We start from the raw sequence: 16,619 nt of genomic DNA on the forward strand, positions 1-16,619 counted from the left end.
ACATTCTCTTTAAATGTCAGTTGCAGGTTTAAATAGATTTTGTGGCTGCAATGCACTCTGCCAGCATCCAAGACACCAGTTGTAAAGTTTGGGGGTTATAGCTCCATGGAACCATGTGCAAAGCCGTTTAAACTTTAAACAAAAATGTATTTATTTATTTTTTCAGGCACAAAACATAAAGAGCAAAACAAGATACATAGTAAAAGTCCACTTGTACTCGGAGTCAATCTGTGGATAGTATGACAAGGAAAAAAGAGCAACAAAGAACATAGACCTGAAGTGTGCTGGGGTCACGTGGTCAGTATGCCTAAAAGGGGGCAAAAAATACAGTAGGATGAAAGTTTTAACAACCATATTACACCGTGAATTGACATCTAACCTGGGGTGGCAGCAATGAAAGTATGAACTTAGCTGCAGAAAGGGGGAGTGCTAGGAAAGGCAGCAGAGGACCATCCCAGGGTTAGGCAAATGTAACACAACAAGCTGGTATAAACCAACCCGAGCACCACACCTCAGGGCCAGATTAAGAACATCATGGGCCTGGTGCTGAGGATTTTGGTGGGGCCTTTTATAAACAATAAATAAATAAAAATGCAAACTATTTTTTTGTGATGACAAATTAAATTAAAGAGAGAGAGGGAGGATGAGAGAGGATGAGAGAGAGGGAGGATGAGAGAGGATGAGAGAGAGGGAGGATGAGAGAGGATGAGAGAGAGGGAGGATGAGAGAGGATGAGAGAGAGGGAGGATGAGAGAGGATGAGAGAGAGGGAGGATGAGAGGGAGGATGAGAGAGAGGATGGGAGGGAGGATGAGAGAGAGGATGGGAGGGAGGATGAGAGAGAGGATGAGAGGGAGGATGAGAGGGAGGATGAGAGGGAGGATGAGAGGGAGGATGAGAGAGAGGATGAGAGAGAGGATGAGAGAGAGGATGAGAGAGAGGATGAGAGAGAGGATGAGAGAGAGGATGAGAGAGAGGATGAGAGAGAGGATGAGAGAGAGGATGAGAGGGAGGATGAGAGAGAGAGAGAGAGAGAGAGAGGATGAGAGAGAGAGAGAGGATGAGAGAGAGAGAGAGAGAGAGAGAGAGAGAGAGAGAGAGACACAGACGGACACTCTTGCTTAAGTCTGCCGCATCAGCAGCCCCAAGGACCCCACAGGCAGCACCCAAACAGAACCCGAACCCTGGACCCTTGGATCGAAAGCCGACTGGGCCATCCGGGCTCTTGAAACTCTAGATGTAACCTAGAGAAAAAAAACATTGTTTAGTCCTACTATGGAGAGATATCATAGCAATAATCAATAATAAATAAAAATGCAAACTATTTTTTTGTGATGACAAATTAAATTAAAGAGAGAGAGGGAGGATGAGAGAGAGGGAGGATGAGAGAGGATGAGAGAGAGGGAGGATGAGAGAGGATGAGAGAGAGGGAGGATGAGAGAGGATGAGAGAGAGGGAGGATGAGAGAGGATGAGAGAGAGGGAGGATGAGAGAGGATGAGAGAGAGGGAGGATGAGAGAGGATGAGAGAGAGGGAGGATGAGAGGGAGGATGAGAGAGAGAGAGGATGAGAGGGAGGATGAGAGAGAGGATGAGAGGGAGGATGAGAGGGAGGATGAGAGGGAGGATGAGAGGGAGGATGAGAGAGACGATGAGAGAGAGGATGAGAGAGAGGATGAGAGAGAGGATGAGAGGGAGGATGAGAGAGAGGATGAGAGAGAGGATGAGAGAGAGGATGAGAGAGAGGATGAGAGGGAGGATGAGAGAGAGGATGAGAGAGAGGATGAGAGAGAGGATGAGAGAGAGGATGAGAGAGAGGATGAGAGAGAGGATGAGAGAGAGAGAGAGAGAGAGAGGATGAGAGAGAGAGAGAGAGGATGAGAGAGAGAGAGAGAGAGAGAGAGAGAGAGACACAGACGGACACTCTTGCTTAAGTCTGCCGCATCAGCAGCCCCAAGGACCCCACAGGCAGCACCCAAACAGAACCCGAACCCTGGACCCTTGGATCGAAAGCCGACTGGGCCATCCGGGCTCTTGAAACTCTAGATGTAACCTAGAGAAAAAAAAATTGTTTAGTCCTACTATGGAGAGACATCATAGCAATAATCTTTTACATGGTATAAGAAAAACATGTTTGTATGAAATACAGGGACAGAAGTATTCTACCCTTGACGGCTTCATCTGACTGCCCGTATTTTTCTTTTTACCTTCCGGGGAGGAAGACGAACATTCTTTTGGAAGTGTTTTTAGTTTGTTGTATACCATTAACCCTTAGAGGGGTTCCTGGTCCCTTTGTCACTCAAAGCTTACAGTCCAAAGCAGAAGCAGTACCAGAAAAATAATGTTTCACTTGCTAGGCTATCAGGGCCAGATTAAGAACATCATGGGCCTGGTGCTGAGGATTTTGGTGGGGCCTTTTATAAACAATAAATAAATAAAAATGCAAACTATTTTTTTGTGATGACAAATTAAATTAAAGAGAGAGAGGGAGGATGAGAGAGAGGGAGGATGAGAGAGGATGAGAGAGGATGAGAGAGAGGGAGGATGAGAGAGGATGAGAGAGAGGGAGGATGAGAGAGGATGAGAGAGAGGGAGGATGAGAGAGGATGAGAGAGAGGGAGGATGAGAGAGAGAGAGGATGAGAGGGAGGATGAGAGAGAGGATGAGAGAGAGGATGAGAGGGAGGATGAGAGGGAGGATGAGAGGGAGGATGAGAGGGAGGATGAGAGGGAGGATGAGAGGGAGGATGAGAGGGAGGATGAGAGAGAGGATGAGAGAGAGGATGAGAGAGAGGATGAGAGAGAGGATGAGAGAGAGGATGAGAGAGAGGATGAGAGAGAGGATGAGAGGGAGGATGAGAGAGAGGATGAGAGGGAGGATGAGAGAGAGGATGAGAGAGAGGATGAGAGAGAGGATGAGAGAGAGGATGAGAGAGAGGATGAGAGAGAGGATGAGAGAGAGAGAGAGATGATGAGAGAGAGAGAGAGAGAGAGAGAGGATGAGAGAGAGAGAGAGGGAGAGAGAGAGAGAGAGACACAGACGGACACTCTTGCTTAAGTCTGCCGCATCAGCAGCCCCAAGGACCCCACAGGCAGCACCCAAACAGAACCCGAACCCTGGACCCTTGGATCGAAAGCCGACTGGGCCATCCGGGCTCTTGAAACTCTAGATGTAACCTAGAGAAAAAAAAAATTGTTTAGTCCTACTATGGAGAGACATCATAGCAATAATCTTTTACATGGTATAAGAAAAACATGTTTGTATGAAATACAGGGACAGAAGTATTCTACCCTTGACGGCTTCATCTGACTGCCCGTATTTTTCTTTTTACCTTCCGGGGAGGAAGACGAACATTCTTTTGGAAGTGTTTTTAGTTTGTTGTATACCATTAACCCTTAGAGGGGTTCCTGGTCCCTTTGTCACTCAAAGCTTACAGTCCAAAGCAGAAGCAGTACCAGAAAAATAATGTTTCACTTGCTAGGCTATCAGGGCCATATTAAGAACATCATGGGCCTGGTGCTGAGGATTTTGGTGGGGCCTTTTATAAACAATAAATAAATAAAAATGCAAACTATTTTTTTGTGATGACAAATTAAATTAAAGAGAGAGAGGGAGGATGAGAGAGAGGGAGGATGAGAGAGGATGAGAGAGAGGGAGGATGAGAGAGGATGAGAGAGAGGGAGGATGAGAGAGGATGAGAGAGAGGGAGGATGAGAGAGGATGAGAGAGAGGGAGGATGAGAGAGGATGAGAGAGAGGGAGGATGAGAGAGGATGAGAGAGAATGAGAGAGGATGAGAGAGAGGGAGGATGAGAGAGGATGAGAGAGAGGGAGGATGAGAGAGGATGAGAGAGAGGGAGGATGAGAGAGGATGAGAGAGAGGGAGGATGAGAGGGAGGATGAGAGAGAGAGAGGATGAGAGGGAGGATGAGAGAGAGGATGAGAGGGAGGATGAGAGGGAGGATGAGAGGGAGGATGAGAGGGAGGATGAGAGGGAGGATGAGAGGGAGGATGAGAGGGAGGATGAGAGGGAGGATGAGAGGGAGGATGAGAGGGAGGATGAGAGAGAGGATGAGAGAGAGGATGAGAGAGAGGATGAGAGAGAGGATGAGAGAGAGGATGAGAGAGAGGATGAGAGAGAGGATGAGAGAGAGGATGAGAGGGAGGATGAGAGAGAGGATGAGAGAGAGGATGAGAGAGAGGATGAGAGGGAGGATGAGAGAGAGGATGAGAGAGAGGATGAGAGAGAGGATGAGAGAGAGGATGAGAGAGAGGATGAGAGAGAGGATGAGAGAGAGGATGAGAGAGAGGATGAGAGAGAGAGAGAGAGAGAGAGAGAGAGAGAGAGAGAGGATGAGAGAGAGAGAGAGAGAGAGAGAGAGAGAGAGAGAGAGACACAGACGGACACTCTTGCTTAAGTCTGCCGCATCAGCAGCCCCAAGGACCCCACAGGCAGCACCCAAACAGAACCCGAACCCTGGACCCTTGGATCGAAAGCCGACTGGGCCATCCGGGCTCTTGAAACTCTAGATGTAACCTAGAGAAAAAAAAAATTGTTTAGTCCTACTATGGAGAGACATCATAGCAATAATCTTTTACATGGTATAAGAAAAACATATTTGTATGAATGACAGGGACAGAAGTATTCTACCCTTGACGGCTTCATCTGACTGCCCGTATTTTTCTTTTTACCTTCCGGGGAGGAAGACGGACATTCTTTTGGAAGTGTTTTTAGTTTGTTGTATACCATTAACCCTTAGAGGGGTTCCTGGTCCCTTTGTCACTCAAAGCTTACAGTCCAAAGCAGAAGCAGTACCAGAAAAATAATGTTTCACTTGCTAGGCTATCAGGGCCAGATTAAGAACATCATGGGCCTGGTGCTGAGGATTTTGGTGGGGCCTTTTATAAACAATAAATAAATAAAAATGCAAACTATTTTTTGTGATGACAAATTAAATTAAAGAGAGAGAGGGAGGATGAGAGAGAGAGGATGAGAGAGAGAGAGAGAGAGAGAGAGAGAGAGAGAGAGAGGATGAGAGAGAGAGAGAGAGAGAGAGAGAGGATGAGAGAGGATGAGAGAGAGAGAGAGAGAGGATGAGAGAGAGAGAGAGAGAGAGAGGGAGGATGAGAGAGAGAGAGAGAGGGAGGATGAGAGAGAGAGAGAGGGAGGATGAGAGAGAGAGAGAGGGAGGATGAGAGAGAGAGAGAGAGAGGGAGAGAGAGAGGGAGAGAGGGAGAGAGAGAGAGAGAGAGGGAGAGAGAGAGAGAGAGAGAGAGAGAGGGAGAGAGAGAGGGAGAGAGAGAGAGGGAGAGAGAGAGAGGGAGAGAGAGAGAGGGAGAGGGAGAGAGAGAGAGGGAGAGAGAGAGAGAGAGAAAGAGGTGTGAGGGGTAAGGGAGGGAGGATGAGAGAGAAAGGGGGGGATGAGAGAGAAAGGATGCACATGAGCATGTGTGGGAATGACATCAACGCAGCCTGGCCAAGGCAAGTGACCGAAGGCACAGAACCCAGAAGGAAGACCGGGTGAAGATGGAAGTGCCCGGGGCCCCGCCGGTTGATCACAGCACAGCACTGGAGGGCTCAGTCTGACAATTTAAGTGTACCCTACCCTGTAGTGCTAATATGCTATGCGTACTTGTACATTATGGCATAACCTACCCCAGGGCCTCTAAAAAGTAGTAATGTTAGAAAAGTTTACTACCGCTTTAATATCACGAGCCTCTCATGGGGCCCCCTACTGACCCTGTGGCCCTTTGGCAGTGCCTAAGTGCATAGTTGTCAACATTTCAAAAATATTTTCAGGGACGCTTTTCTTTACAAGTGCTATATTTATAGTAGCTGACATCCCCCGTGTTCCTCTATGCATCACAATAGTAATTAGAAAATGAAATAAGTACTAATAATGGGGCAGAACACATATGAGGACTGTGAGGTTTCCTTTAGTTGAACTGACAAAAGTGCCCATTCTAGAGCTGGTAACATTGTGGGTAAGAGGCATAGGGGAGGAGTATGGATGGTATACAAGTGGGAAGTATGTGCAGGTGAGGGAGAGGAATGTGGAGGGTCTAACAGTGGGCACTATGTACACGAGAGGAGTGCAGAGGGTATGGCAGAAGGCACTTTGTACAGGAGAGGAGTGTGAAGGGTATGACAGTGGGCAGTATGCACAGCAGAGGAGTGTAGAGGGTATGACATTGGGCACTATGTATAAGAGAAGAGTGTGGAGGGTATGACAGTGAACAATATGTACAGGAGTGTGGAGGGCATGACAGTGGGCACTATGTACAGGAGAGAAGTGTGGAGAGTAGGACAATAAGCAGTAATTACAGGAGAAGAGTGTGGAGGGAGGGTATGACGTGGGCACTATGTATAGGAGAGGAGTATGGAGGGTATGACAGTGAGTAGTATGTACAGGAGAGGAGTGTGGAGAGTATGACAGTGGGCGCTATGTATAGGAGAGAAGTGTTGGAGGTATGACAGTGAGCACTATGTATAGGAGAGAAGTATGGAGGGTATGAAAGTGAGTAGTATGTACAGGAGAGGAGTGCGGAGGGTATGACAGTGGGTAGTATGTACAGGAGAGGAGTGCAGAGGGTATGACAGTGGGTGCTATGCATAGGAGAGAAGTGTTGGAAGTGTTGGAGGTATGACAGTGGGCACTATGTATAGGAGAGGAGTATGGAGGGTATGACAGTGAGTAGTATGTATAGGAAAGGAGTATGGAGGGTATGACAGTGGGCAATATGTACAGGAGAGAAGTGTATGACAGTGGGCACTATTTACAAGAGAGGAGGAGTGTGTAGGATATGACAGCGGGCGTTATGTATAGGAGAGGAGTGTGTAGGATATGACAGTGAGCAGTATGTATAGGAGAGAAGTGTGGAGAGTATGACAGCGGGCACTATGTATAGGAGAGAAGTGTGGAGAGTATGACAGCGGGCACTATGTATAGGAGAGAAGTGTAGAGAGTATGACAGCGGGCACTATGTATAGGAGAGAAGTGTGGAGAGTATGACAGCGGGCACTATGTATAGGAGAGGAGGATGAAGTAATCTGGGAAGGAAAAATGTAAAGGTTTGTGGAAGGATGTTTAGGGACTGCGTAGTGGTTAAGTGGGCCAGACATGGATTGAAATTACACCAATTAAGCAGAGACCAGCCATAGTCGATCTATGTATGGGTTAGCTGGTTTTACACAAGTCAACCTATTAACCGACTTGAGTACAACCAGCCTGTCAGGTTTTCCCCAAAACAATCAGTGCTGCCAGCTATAGTTGGCAACACTAATCATTGTATTGACTGGCAGAACACAATAACACTGCGGGAGTGATTGCCCCATTCACAGGTCAGCGGGTGAGAGGGTGTGTGGGGACAGGCTGGGGAGAGATACTAGTCAGTCCCTGGGTAGGCTCTGGTTAGTATCAGAGTCAGATACACACAGGTTCCATATGCCACGATTGTTAGAGCGAGAACAATAATTCTAGCACTAGACCTCCTCTGTAACTCTAAACATGTAACCTGTAAAAAATGTAAAGCAAAATCGTGCTAACTTTAGTGTTTTTTTTATGAATGAAACAGTTTCTTTCCAAAAAAAAAAGTTTGAAAAATTGCTGCGCAAATATCGTATAACATAAAAAGTTGCAAAGACCACCATTTTATTCCATAGGGTGTCTGCTAAAACAATATATAATGTTTGAGGGTTCTGAGTAATTTTCTAGCATAAAAAAAATGATGATTTTTACATGTAGGAGAGAAGTCTCAGAATGGGCCTGGATGGCAAGGGGTTAATTATCATAAGTTATATACAAATAATTATTATAAGCACTGTGAGTTCATCCTCTCCGTCTGCTGCAGAGTGTTCCAGCTTGTATTTATACTGTTGCTCTGTATGCAGCTTCTGACAGGCTGCTCAAGGAGCCCTGTACCTCCGGAACCATAGATGATAGCAGCACCAGTGCTGGAGTGGGTCTTTAGCTACCTACCCCCCAAAGGTGGGGTCTCTGTGACGCCTGATCGCCGAGCTACAATTCTCGAAGTCGATCTTTTTTTTTTTTTTTTTGATTTTTTTTTTTTTTTTGGCAAATGGGCCTATCTTGAGAAAGGGGCCTGGAGCTGCAGCTCCAATAGCCCCTATGTTAATCCGGCCCTGCCACACCTTACTAGGCTCCAAGAACCTGATAACAGAGCCGCCCCCGAAAGCTGAATCTCATGAAAAATACAGATGTAACAGAAAGCTGGGGTGCAAATCAGTTGATTGGCTAAAGTAAGCGAGACCCTGGGCCAGAAGCACCACTCCCCCTGGCCCTAGGAACCACAAAACAGCTATAGCCCTGCCTTGAGCACCAGGCTGGTAACCAATGCACAAGGAGACCTGAGAGTATGGCAGAAATGTCACGAAAATAAGATCCACAATGGGAAGTCGGCTGGGCACCATAGGGGGACTACTATGCTGGATCCCCTGAGGAAGGCTTCAATCGGAAGTGCCGAAAATAAAACAACCTGATGGGTTAACCAACCTGAAATGGTGAGACTCAACTCGATCTGACCTGAAAGTGCTGTGGGCTGATACGAGCTGGAAGAGGCCAAAAAGAAACAGAAAAGCAAATAGGAACTGGATGTCAACCATCAGGACTGGAAACCTAGACCGGAAAACCTGGAAAACATGCCAAGCAGTGACATGAGACAAAGCTAACCTGTGACAAAAATGTAACCTGCGTGAAGGAAACATGACTGAACAGGAAACATGAGTAGCATGAGCTGAAACAAACGAGAGCAGCAAAAGAACTGAGGCTGCAAGAAAACACCATCTGCATAAGAAACACAGTTTGCATGAGAACGTGCATTGATGAAACAACGAGAAAAACCTAGGAAAAAAAAGAGAGAAACCTAGGGACACTGGGGACATGAGAGGGAACAGGAGAGGGAACCTGGGGACACGAGGAAAAACCTGGAGACAGGAGGAGAAACCTGGAGACACGAGGAAAAACCTGGAAGATGAGAGAAACGGAACATAGCATGAGGACATGCATTAGAAACTGTAACATTGCTTGAGAACCAAAATATTCCATGAGAAACATAATTTGCATGAAACTTACCTGCATTAGAATAAATCGCATGAGAGATGTGAGTTAAAATGAAATGTGAGTGGTGAAAGAACAGATGAGGAGACTTGCCACCGAACAAGCCAAATAAAAACGATCACCTCAATCTGTTAAACCCATAAGCGTGATGGGTAACCCGCAGTGGAAGAACATGGACAGCCCAGCTGTGTGAAACAACCAGCGAACATGATAGACCACCTACTCATGACATAACCATCCCCCTGGTATCAGCTAAATATAAGGACATGGGTGTCGAAAAGACAGGACCAACAGAGCATGAATCTGAACCTAATGACAACACCACCCTAGTGAATGCAGAAGTGAGCCCGAGCAACCTGCAGCGCTAAGACAGGAAATTAAAACGAACACTCAGGGCTAAGGTACCCACAGACCATGGTGGGTAGTAGTAGAGGTGTAAAGGTGAATGTAACGTATGACATATGGACAACAGGCGAGAAGATTGTGGGACGACAATCAATTAATAACGAAACCTCAGCCCGTAAGGACCTGATAACGTGACAGATCCTGGATGTAAGCACCAGCTAACAGAAAAGCAGCGAACGAAGGGCAACGACAAGAAAAGCACAAGACATGAAACGTGCAGCACATGGGAATACGTAAGAAAACACAAGAAAAGGCAAGAAAACATGGGAAACATCAAAACGCAAGAAACATGGGGAAACGTCCGAAACATGGGAAACAAAAGAAACATGGAAAACGTGAGAAGATACATGAGACACGTAAATAGCATCAGACACGTACATACATCCGACACGTAAATTGCATGAGGAACGTAAAATACCTGAGAACCATAAAATTACACGAGGGCAATGACATGAAAGGCATAAGACATGAAATAAATAAATAAATATGAATACGTAAGGAAACACGGGAAACACGTAAGGAAACACGGGAATATGTCAGAAACATGGGAATACGTACATGAGAAAACATGGGAATATGTAAGAAAATGCTAGAAAAACATGGGTAAACGTCAGAAAAATGGGAAACACAAGAAGTTGCATGAGACACGTAAATTGCAACAGACACGTACATTACACCTGATACATAAATCGCAAGAGAAACGTAAAATGCCTGAGAACCATAAATTCATGAGAACCATAATTGCATAAGAACTGTAAATCGTTTAAAAACGTCAACTGCCTGCGAAACGCAAAACGCATATAAAACGCAATCTGTATGAGAAACCGTAAAAATTGCATGGAAAACCGTCAATTGCATGAGAAACGCCAACTTCATGAGAAAAGTAAATCACATGAGAGACCCAAATCGCATGAAAAACAAAATTGCGTAAGAATCGTAAATTTCATGAAACGTCAACTGCATGAAAACCGTGAATTGCATAACCTGTGTATTGCATGAGAAACGCCAATTGCATGTGAAACCGTAAAAAAAAATGCGCAAGAAACGTGCGTGAAAACATAATGCATGAGAACGTCAAATCGAATGAGAACATAATTGCATGAGAACGTAAATCGAACGAGAACATAATTGCATGAGAACGCAAATGCACGAGAACGTAAATGCACGAGAACGTAATCGCATGAGAATGTAAAATCGAATGAGAACATAATTGCATGAGAATGTAAATCGAATGAGGACGAAAATCGAATGAGCACATAATTGCGTGAGAACATAATTGCGTGAGACCGTGAATCGCATGAGACCGTAATTGCACGAGACCGTAATCGCACGAGACCGTAATCGCATGAAAAAAACGTAAATAGTAAGAGAGCACGAATTGTACCAGCTCAGGCGGGGGGAGGCACACCACGTGGAGCTCAGGCTTGGGGGAGGCACGCCACGTGGAGCTCAGGCGGGGGGAGGCACGCCACGTGGAGCTCAGGCGGGGGGAGGCACGCCACGTGGAGCTCAAGCGGGGGGAGGCACGCCACGTGGAGCTCAGGCGGGGGGAGGCAGGCCACGTGGAGCTCAGGCGGGGGGGAGGCACGCCACGTGGAGCTCAGGCGGGGGGGAGGCACGCCACGTGGAGCTCAGGCGGGGGGGAGGCACGCCACGTGGAGCTCAGGCGGGGGGGAGGCACGCCACGTGGAGCTCAGGCGGGGGGGAGGCACGCCACGTGGAGCTCAGGCGGGGGGGGGCACGCCACGTGGAGCTCAGGCGGGGGGGGAGGCACGCCACGTGGAGCTCAAGCGGGGGGGAGACCCACCACGGGGAGCTCAGGAGGGGGGAGACCCGCCACGGGGAGCTCAGGAGGGGGGAGACCCGCCACGGGGAGCTCAGGAGGGGGGAGACCCGCCACGGGGAGCTCAGGAGGGGGGAGACCCGCCACGGGGAGCTCAGGAGGGGGGAGACCCGCCACGGGGAGCTCAGGAGGGGGGGAGACCCGCCACAGGGAGCTCAGGAGGGGGGAGACCCGCCACGTGGAGCTCAGGAGGGGGGAGACCCGCCATGTGGAGCTCAGGAGGGGGGAGACCCGCCACGTGGAGCTCAGGAGGGGGGAGACCCGCCACGTGGAGCTCAGGAGGGGGGAGACCCGCCACGTGGAGCTCAGGAGGGGGGAGACCCGCCACGTGGAGCTCAGGAGGGGGGGGAGACCTGCCATGTGGAGCTCAGGAGGGGGGGAGACCTGCCACGTGGAGCTCAGGAGGGGGGGAGACCCGCCACGTGGAGCTCAGGAGGGGGGGGAGACCTGCCACGTGGAGCTCAGGAGGGGGAGGGGGGAGACCCACCACGTGGAGCTCAGGAGGGGGTGGGGGGAGACCCACCACGTGGAGCTCAGGGGGGAGGGGGAGACCCACCCCGTGGAGCTCAGGAGGGGGGAGGAACAGCAGATGTGGATGATGCTGCAATCTGAAAATGAGACTGACTGACTGTCTAGCAGAAAACATTAGCATGACATAAAGATGAAAATGACAAGGACAACTGACACCTGTTCAATCGATAACTTCCCCCATCTCAACCCAAAGAGTGAGGTGTGTCCACATATATTTGGCCATATAGTTTATCTCCAAACAAACAGAAAGCATTAGGCAAACTAACCCCCCCCCGTCAGACAATCGAATCCTCCCCCACCCCCTGCAGAACACTGGGGGAAGGAGGGGGGTGGGAGAAGCGGCTTCCCAGCAGCCCCCAGACGGACTAACCACCCCCTCCCCTCGGCAGAGGCAGGCGATCGAACCCCCCCTCCCCCGGTAGACACACCGGGAGGAGGGGGCGAGAGAAGCGGCTCCCCCAGAGCCACCAGGCAGACGGACCCCCCCCCTTCCCCCAGCAGAAGTAGGCAACCTAACCTCCCCCCTCCCCCCGGCAGAAAAACCAGGAGAAGGAGGCGGGCGGGAGAAGCGGCTCCCTTGAAGAGACCGGAGCTGTCAAGCAGACGAACCTCCCCCGGCAGCACGCCAGGAGAGGGAGAAACAAGCAGATGTCCTCTCGTGGAGCCGGACGAGCCGACACAAGAGCCGGCGTCCATGAGAGGAGGAGGCAGAGGAGGGCAGGCTTTATGCAGCCCTGCGGTCAGCCTTACATTTGTCTTCAGCAACAAAATATAAGCAAATACACAGTTCGTTGACGGGAGTTTACCCAAGGGGTAGCACTGTCCCAGCCTGGCAGCTTCCAGCCAACGTGCAGCACTCCAAACAGGTGTCTCTCTCCAATCCTACTCACACATAATCACACCTAATATATATATATATATATATATATATATATATTTATTATAGATATATGCAAAAGTTTTAGACTGGTGTGGTGTGACTAACATTTGGCTTCAAAGTAGCATCATTCTTACACTTGTCAGGGATTTTGTAGGATTGGAGTTGTGTATAATTACCCAGTTATATCAAGCAGGTGCTAAAGATCATCAATTTCATATGTAGGTTTGCGTGAGGATCAGCCAAACCTATACACCATGGCAATTCAGAGCACACAGGGTAGTTATAATGCATCAGCAAGGTCTTTCTCAGGCAAAGATTTCAAAGCAGACTGGGGATTAAAGATATGCAGTTCAAACTCTTTTGAAGAAGCACAATGAAATGGGCAATGCTAAGGATTCTAGATGCAGTGGTCGGCCAAGGAAATTGAATGCAGCAGATAAAATGCACATTATGCATACTTCCCTTCAACATGGGATGCTCAGCAGTGCCATCAGCACAGAACTGAAAGAAACCAGTGGGAACCAGGTACGCCCATCTACTGTCCAGAGAAGTCTGGCCAGAAGTGGTCTTCATGGAAGAATCGGGGCCAAAAAAACATACCTCTGATGTGGAAACAAGGCTAGGATGACTCAACTATGCAGAAAAACATAGCAACTCGAATGCATAAAAATGGCAGAAGGTGCACAAATAAAGTAAACATGTGTGGCCTGTTTGTTTAGGGAACCCGTTAGGGGGCACCCTGTTAATCAGGAACTAACATTAATCAAGTTAGCAGCTCAAACAGGCAAATATTTTGTGTTTGTTTTATGCTATACACTATCATTATTGCATTGAAATTGTAATTTCTTTGCTAATTGAGAGTGCAGGACAAACCTTTGTGGACTGTATTTGGGTGTCCTTGTCTCGTGCATGGTTTACCACTGCCACTACAAGCCAATTACCTGCACTGTCCCTGAACTGTAAAGGTAATTTCTAACTACAAGTATATGCCTACCCATGGTTTTTAGTACAGAAAACACTTTTTGGTATTAAAGAATTCTGTTAAAAATAGATTTTATTGGGAGGGCGTGGCCTGACGCAGCATGGAGTAGGACCTGCAGGCCAGGAGCTCCGTTCATTAATCCTGGATTAATATTATCCTCCACTCCAACCATCCTCCCATTCCAGCTGGCTGCCTGCCTGAGGACCCTCTTCACACCCTACATTGTTTCGGCCGTCCGGCGGGCCGATTGGAGCGGCGATTTTTGTGTCCGGCGGCCGCACTCACTCAGGCAAGTCCCCGGCTTCGGCCTATGCACGGAGGTCCGCGGCCATCTTAGTACACCCCTCGTCCGAAACGGCGCTGGGTCCTGTGCATGCTGCCCTGCTCCCAGCCGGCCTGGCCCCATATAGCGCACAGCATCTCCTGCAGTCACCCAGCGGCCCGGGCGGAGCGTTGATTCTCCCGCACGGAGGCCGAATTTAGGCAAGTCCCTGGCTTCGGCCTATGAAAGGAGGTCTGCGGCCATCTTGGGACACCCTGCCTCCAATTCATTGCTGGGCCCGGTGCCTGATACATTCCTCTAATCCTGCCTGACCCCCAGTCGCCCAGCAGCCTATGTGAAGTGGTGGGCCTCCCACACGGCAGCCGCACTCAGACAGGTCCGTGGATTTGGCCTGCACACGGAGGTCTGCGGCCATTTTGGTACACCCGTTTCTCAAACCAGCACTGGGCCCTGGACCTGTCATCCTTTTCCAGTTTTGTCTAGCCTATTCTGACTGTCTCAGCTTGCTATCTTTATGTCCAATATTATGTCCCCTCCAAAGAGCCAAAAATCCGCCGCGGCAAAGCTCGCACAGTACCGCCGGAATGAGGGAGAGGAGGCTGAGGGGGATGGCGGCACTGAGAAGACGGGGGGAGAGCGCGGGCAGGGAGACACGGCTAAACTACTAGAAGCGATCACACTTTGCAGGACATCCCTCACTGCCCAGATGGAGGAGGTCAAGATGGACATATCTTTGATTAGGCAGGATTTCCAGAAAATCCGCGAACGGGTCACAGAGACAGAAACCCGCATCAGCACGGTGGAGGACATCCTGCCGCCACTACAAGCTAGATCTGAACACATGCAGAGGCAGATTAACCAGTTGCTCGCCAAGCAAGACGACATGGAAAATCGCCTGAGAAGGTGCAACCTCCGCTTCATCGGTCTCCCGGAGGGAGCGGAAGGTAAAGACCCGACAGCATTCCTGGAACAACTACTGATAACCACATACGGTCGGGAGTCCTTCTCCCCCATGCTGGTGGTGGAGAGGGCTCATAGGATGCCGGCTAAACCTCCTCCACAGGGGGCTCCCCCCCGTACCTTTATTGCAAAACTTTTAAACTATAAAGATCGGGATGCTGCACTGAGGCTGGCAAGAGAGAAGGGTAACATCCCAGTAGGAAACATCAAAGTGGCAATATTTCCTGACTTCTCGGCCGAGATACAGAAACGCCGGCAGAGCTTCATGGAGGCCAAACGCAGACTGCGCGACTGTCATCTGAAGTACTCAATGCTTTTCCCTGCACGCCTGAGGGTGGAACATGATGGCCGCGTCTCATTCTTTGAGGATCCCGGAGAGGTCATCTCCTGGCTGGATCGCAGATCTGCACATGGCAGGAGAGACTGACTTCGCACCAGGTGAGCCATGCGGCGTGATGTTCTTGTCTTATGTCTTCACCACTACTTGATCTATCTTAGCTACCCTTGCTTGGTTACCACCTGGACCCACACCACATAGACTATCAGTCCCATGTGGATATTCCGGGCCGGGGAGGCAGTTGGAACTCTATACTTCCGCGGACCCTTACCATCACATCTGCTGTTATACAATCCTATCTGCAACATCAAGGGTACTGGATTAAAAATCACCCCCCTTATTTTATTATGTTCCCCCCCTTTTTTTTTTTTCCTCACTTTTTCATCCTGGATATTTGGAGTGGACTCACTACATCTCATTGCCCCTCTCATGGGGGTCTTTTTCATACCCCTGCACTTATCTGCCACACGGAGCTGCAGAGGTGTGCTGGTCCTACAGGTCGCCTGCATAGTGCAGCGAATTTACGCCCCACTATCCACTGGGAATCATGACTATGCAGATGAACGGAGGAACTGGGTCTTACTGCCTTTTTTTTACACTAACCTACGGGGGCGCATAACTAGGCCCCATCCCTTTCCTTCTCGGTGGTGGCTGACTCGGAGCCACTACTTGACCCAGTGGCTGAAATTGTTCCTCATTTTCTCCTTACATGTGAAGTTACTGTTTGTCCCAGATGGTAGTTCAGAATTGTTCAGGGATCATGCCTACACAAGTTGGGGTGGGTGTAAGGCGGGGAGGGGGGAGGGGATTGCTAAGCTGTTATATTTACAATTTTCAAGTGTGCATACAAGCTATCAGAAACTGATTATGGGAACATGTATATATGCTGCAAGGGGGCCTTATATGGTGTTTAGAGTACCTCAGTTTTATTACAAACTATATTCTTCGCTAGACCTCAGGATGTATGTTTCACTGAGGCGAGGTGGTGTCCCCTGTACAGCACCATGGCAACGATAAAATTTCTAACTTGGAATGTGAGGGGCCTGCGTGAGAAAATTAAGCGCTCGGCCGCCCTTACATTCCTCAAAAAGCAACGTGCAGATGTTGTGGCGCTGGTCGAGACACATGTCGAGGGCAGACTCCAAATGGCCCTTCGCCGCCCTTGGGTTGGATAGGCATACCACTCCACCCACACGACTCACGCTCGGGGTGTCTCAGTATTGATCGCCAAATCTGTACATTTTGAACTCTGTGAGCTTGTAACTGACCCCAGCGGCCAGTATGTATTTCTCCATGCCAAGCTATACGGTAAATTGTTTCTCCT

This window comes from Lithobates pipiens, unplaced genomic scaffold (genome assembly GCF_037356315.1).
Source record: "Lithobates pipiens isolate NorthernLeopardFrog02 unplaced genomic scaffold, aLitPip1_a1.2 Scaffold_10, whole genome shotgun sequence".
NCBI lineage: Eukaryota > Metazoa > Chordata > Amphibia > Anura > Ranidae > Lithobates > Lithobates pipiens.